This window comes from Ovis aries, chromosome 9, assembly GCF_016772045.2.
Source record: "Ovis aries strain OAR_USU_Benz2616 breed Rambouillet chromosome 9, ARS-UI_Ramb_v3.0, whole genome shotgun sequence".
Classification (NCBI taxonomy): Eukaryota; Metazoa; Chordata; class Mammalia; order Artiodactyla; family Bovidae; genus Ovis; species Ovis aries.
This window is the reverse complement of record NC_056062.1, coordinates 75,969,059-75,975,058: the sequence shown is the minus strand read 5'-3', so window position 1 is coordinate 75,975,058 and position 6,000 is coordinate 75,969,059. Positions and strand designations below refer to the sequence as shown.

At 43.0% G+C, this 6,000-nt stretch overlaps 1 long non-coding RNA gene across 1 annotated transcript in view; it reads left to right on the top strand.

Annotated features, from left to right (window-relative positions):
* The first annotated feature begins 321 nt into the window (after window positions 1-321).
* Window positions 322-6,000, top strand: part of LOC121820357 (uncharacterized) — a 28,441-nt gene continuing 22,762 nt past the window's right edge. Inside the window, exon 1 of the long non-coding RNA XR_006060869.1 lies at window positions 322-578. This is a non-coding gene — a long non-coding RNA (uncharacterized LOC121820357). The remainder of the gene's footprint in view (window positions 579-6,000) is intronic.

The following is a 6,000-nucleotide window of genomic DNA, read 5'->3' as shown; positions in this document are numbered from 1 at the left end:
ACATTTATGTGCACACACATCCACATTCGTTCAGACACACATCCACACACGTTTACTCTCAATACTTTCACTCATACACTCATTCACACTCACCTACACACACACATGCATATACACACCTTCACATCCATCACCCACACACGCTCACACATGCATTCATGGGGTAACAACACCTCCGCTTACGTAAATTCATACCACATGCTCACATGCACTCACACACGCGTGCATATGACTCACATGCACACTCACACAATGCACACTCCCACACTCACACACATGTACTCCTCTCACTTCCTGTGGAGGAGCTGAGGACGCCTGGTGGTGTGAGGTCAGAAGGCCAACACCCAAGACAATAAACCCCGGGGATGGGCGAGAATTATGCTGTGGGATTTGATGACTGCAAAGCCACTTGAAATAAGTGGAGGGCTTACCGCAGGGACACCGGATCTGCCCTAAGGAACTGGAGGCTCTAGCCTATCTTTAATTGCCCTCAGTGTTCATGAGTCAGATTTTTGGCATCAGGCCCTTTGTTCAGAACATCTACTTTGGAGCCTCACACACGAGCTCTGTGACCTTGGGTGAGTAACTTAACTTCTCCTTGCCTCCATTTCCTCATCTGTAAAACAGTGCCTGTCTTAGGGAGTTATGCACTATCTGGACTAAAACACATGAAGCTCATAAACCAGTTTGGGCACGTATGTATTCAGGGACAGTGGGTCCTTAGTGGCTTGGGTTGGCTCATCATTAACAAGTGAGAAGGTGACCAAAGGTGGACATCAGTTTGGGATTTTGATATCAAAATGGGATCCAAGAAGAGATTTACTAAGTTTTAAGTTCTTTTTTTTTTTTTTTTTTGCCAAAATAGCTGCAATTTATAAGCCTTTACACTTAAAAACCTTTCCAGGCAGGGGACAGCTATCCTTTTTCCTTCCCAGGCTCAGAATATCCTTGACTCCTTAGGTCAGCAGGTGATAAATTCAGTCCCCTGGGTTAAATGGGCAGCATCTCAGGTTTCTACAAAGGCCAGGTCTCCACCTTACTGTCCCCGGTCCCCTCAGTTAAACTGATCCTCATCTTGTGAAAATTTTGCTCAACCCAGCTGGAGAAGAAGCCATACAACAAATCAGAATTTTATTTTTATGCTCAGTTTCCTTGTAAACAAGTAGAGTCTAAGAATTAGCACTTTTAATCTGTGGTTCCAAGACATTTCTTTAACATGATAGAAGAAGTTGAAATCGTGTTAAGTAAAAGCAGTTAGACCAACAACACACTATTTTATTCTATTTCTTTTCTTTGGTCACATCCAGGATCATTTTTCAAAACCTTCAAGAATTCATTCTCCCAGTCATCTTGCTTTTCCCTCAGGCCCCCTAGCAGTTTATTGCTTTGGCAGTAATGCAGAGGCATAATTCCTCTTCCCTTCTCTGCTCTGTGATGCTCTGCATCTTGGCCCTTTCTTTCCTTGAGAAAATCCCCAAGGGGAACTAGAAGCTGTTCCCCTCCTTCCCATCCCACCTCCCACCTCCCACCTCCGACCTCTGAGTTAGGCCTACTGTTTGATCCAAAAGGCACTATTTGCCTTAGAATTCCAACTATTTTGTTATCAGAGCACTCATCTCATCAGGGGAAGGACCAGAAAGAGGCTCTTTTACAATCTCTGAGCACAAGTTCCTCTCTCTTCTGCACCACAGAGATGAGCAGAGATCTCCCGAGCACGTTCCTTTGTCATTTGTCTTTCAAGTTTGCACTAGTGTTTACAAAATAATTCCTGCCCCTGCCTAGAGATGTGTTGGAATGAAAGTTTCTTAATGCTCATAACGGGCTTCCCAGGTGGCTCAGCTGAAAAGAATCTGCCTGCCAATGCAGGAGCTGCAGGAAACTCGAATTGGATCCCTGGGTAGGGAAGATCCCCTGGAGGAACGCATGGCAACCCACTCCAGTATTCTTGTCTGGAGAATCCTATGGACAGAGGAGCCTGGTGGGCTACAATCCACGGGGTTGAAAAAGAGTTGGATACGACTGAAGCAATTTAGCATGTACACATGCTTATAACAGTTACTTGGGGGAAGTGAGATGGGGGTGATTTTTATTTAATATATTGATTTTCACTCTGTACTGATCTGTATCAATTGACTTAAAATTGAACACACATCATTTTTGTAAAAAGAAAAGGCATTTTGAGAGGTTTTATAAACATACGGAACAATTATGACAATGCTATTTTTCAAATGCTTTGAAATGTGGTGGGTTTTTTTCCCATGGTAGTTTCTGAACACGCTGCTCAGCTGCCCAGTTAAACAGCACCTTTCTGAGCTCTGTTGAAGGGGAGTTTTGAGTTGCAAAAAAAGTTACTCTGAACATGGAGCCAACACTTTCCTTCATTTTGGACGGCATTGTTGAATTATCAGCTCATAAATCTTTTGTAAAATGTGTCTTATGGGCTTATCTTTTTTATTGATCACATTTTATTGATCACATGTGTTTAAAGACAACCAAAATGGTCAGTTGGGAAAAGAGTGTTCAGAGGTTGCAGTGTATGGGCTCTTTCCAGTGTGTGGGCACCTCTGATAAGAAAGGGAAGTGAAGTGAAGTGAAACTCGCTCCGTCGGTCCAACTCTTTGCGATCCCATGGACTAAATAATCCATGGAATTCTTCAGGCCAGAAACCTGGAGTGGGTAACCTTTCCCTTCTCCAGGGGATCTTCCCAACCCAGGGATCGAAGCCAGGCCTCCCACATTGCAGGCAGATTCTTTACCAGCTAAGCCACGGAGTCCTTTGGGAAATGTCTGTCTCCCTTAGTGAACAGTATCATATATATTTGATATATACATCCTTGGAGTTGATTTTAACTTTTCATTGAAATCTAGTTTCTTTCATTTAAACTCATGAATCTGAAATCCATTGATTTTGGGGGGTACTTGTAGATCACTCACTTTCTGTGCTACTAGGATTCTTTCGTGTGACCATAAGATGATTCACTTATCTGTTCTACTGTGGATGGGCATTTGGGTAGTTGCCTGTGTTGAGCTGTTATGATCCATGAGATGATCCATGAGGCTTTCATGATTCTAGTACATGTCTTTTGATAAACATATGTTTGCTTTTCAGTTTGGTTTGTGTATAGGAAATAGGATGTGGAAATATTCAGCTTTACTAGGTACTACTAACTAGTTTTCCAAAATGGTTATACCAGTTTGTATTCCCAACAAGAAGTATGAAGATTTAAACAGTGTTTTTTTCTTGCAAGATTTGTGATGGATGATAACCCTGGAGATAAATATTTGCTTGAACAAACAGATGCTAATGCACATGAGTCTTTCCAAGAAGTCCAAGGCGCCATTCATTTTTCACATTAGTTTTCAGAGCAAGTCATCCCTGGGAAATAGATATGTGTTATGCCATTTCCTCCTGAAGCTAAGGAAATATACAGAAACAACTGAAATGCTTTTCCTAAACCCTGCTAAGCTCCATATCATCTACTCTAGCCTTAGAGCTTAGCTTTTAGGTTCAAATGCCTACTCGTGAATTTGTTACGGAAATGTCACGCTCATGCTAGCGTTTTTGCATTATTAGTTTCAAATAACAAAGCCTAATGCCATGAACCTTCATAGAATTTTCCAGGCAGTCGTCCAGCAAAAAGGGGGATGTTCATAAGCTCTCAGGCCTGACCTTGAAGGTCTTTTGACCGTTTTATAATGGAAAAGAGAAGCCTGTCCAGATATCCTGGCTTGGCTGCTCCTCAGATTCACCTGGGCAGCTTTTCAAAATACAGAATTCCCACCCCCACTCTGGGCTTCCCAGGTGGTGCTAGTGGTAAGAACCCGCCTGCCAGTGCAGGAGACATAAGAGACACGGGTTCGGTCCATGCGTCAGGAGGATCCCCTGGAGGAAGGCATGGCAACCCACTCGGTATTCATTCCTGGAGAGTCCCATGAACAGAGGAACCTGGCAGGCTGCAGTCCACAGGGTCGCAAAGAGTCAGACGTGGCTGACTGCTGAGGTGACTCAGCAGGCATGCAGATGTCCCCACTCTAGAATAATTGGATTGATTTGCTCCCTGTTGGGACTTGGAAGTCTGTATATTTTAAAGTTCTTAAGTGATTCTGAATCAACTGGAGATCACTGGTTAGTCTCTGGAATCACTGTTGTCCCTAGATCAATTTAAAAAATGACAGCCATACAAATACCAATACAATAGCAAAATCCTGAAAATAAGAAGGAAAAGTGAGTAAAAGATCAGGCTTTTCCCCCTACTCCAGAATATTCTCTCAAAGTACAATGTTTTGCCAAATGAAACAGATAAGAGTGTTCTGATGAACATGGCTGATTCCCCGGTGATAATACCTAAAGTAACGATTATGTGGTACTTATTTGTTGAATGGTGTCACATTTATCATTTCACTTACTCAAGATTTCTTTAAGGTAGAAATAATAAACCCCAATTAAATGGGAGTTAGTTGGCAAACCCAAGCTTCCTGCTTCCAATTGTATTTCCAATCATATTTCTCATTATGCCCCAGGACTCCAGGAGACAAGAAGCTACCTGAAGGTCAACAAGAGTTAAGTGTTTCAACAATTCTGAATGAGGTTCAGGAGTCTTTTTGGACCACTTCCCTCCTCCCTTTCCTATTCTCCTTTCCTTCATTGTGCTTAAAAAAAAATTTTTTTACTTATTTATTTACTTATTTGGCTGTACTGGGTCTTAGTTGCCATACGTGGAATCTTCAATCTTCCTTGTAGCTTATGAGATCTACTTCCCTGACCAAGGATGGAACCTGGGCCCCCAGCACTGGAAGTGCAGAGTTTTAGCTACTTGTCCCCCAGGGAAGTCCCATCCTTTATGCTTTTAATGTCTCCCATGCTACAGGTAATCTTCAGTATACTAGGGAATCAGAGATAGAAAGAAAAGTCTTTACCCTCAAAAAGTTCACATTCCAGTGGAGAGATTGGACCAATCACTGTGCGATGATGCACTGAATGTCACAGTCATATGCAGTCAAACGACAGAGGTGGGGAGAGGAGATCCAACTGGGATGTGGGTTCAGAGTCTCCACTCAGACAGAAGGTCCAGATCCTTAAAGGCAATAGCTTCTCTGATGTATTCTCACTTCAAAGGGGGACTGTTTTGTTTTGGAACAAGCCCCACGGCCTCCAATATTTGTTAGCACCCTCTTCAAAATGTGTCTTCAGATCTCTCGTCTACATTCTATCACATGTGTTTACCTTTTCCTGACTAAACTGAGAAGTAAGCTGTCTAACTAGTGGTTCATTTATATAGTCTTTAAAGAATCATCAAAAGAGGTACAGAGACCTTAAATAAGTGTAGGGAGGGACCCAGGGGATTCCCTTCCTGGGTTGGTGCATAGGGAAAACAGCTCTTGATATACCAGGAAACAGCTTTGTTTATATTCAGCAACTGGGTTAGATAGAATGAGGTAGGTAGGGTATTTGTATTCACATGTGTGTGGCCGAGGTTGGTGGCAGATGGATTTCTTTAACACACTATTTCATTCCGTTCAGTTCAGTTCAGTCACTCAGTCATGTCCAACTCTTCGTGACCCCATGAATAGCAGCACGCCAGGCCTCCCTGTCCATCACCAACTCCCAGAGTTCACTCAAACTCATGTCCATCAAGTCAGTGATGCCATCCAGCTATCTCATCCTCTGTCGTCCCCTTCTCCTCCTGCCCCCAATTCCTCCCAGCATCAGAGTCTTTTCCAATGAGTCAGCTCTTCGCATGAGGTGGCCAAAGTACTGGAGTTTCAGCTTTAACATCAGTCCTTCCAATGAACACCCAGGGCTGATTTCCTTTAGAATGGACTGGTTGGAGCTCCTTGCAGTCCAAGGGACTCTCAAGAGTCTTCTCCAATGCCACAGATCAAAAGCATCAATTCTTCGGCTCTCAGCTTTCATCACAGTCTAACTTTCACATCCATACATGACCACAGGAAAAACCATAGCCTTGACTAGACAGACCTTTGCTGGCAAAGTAATGTCTC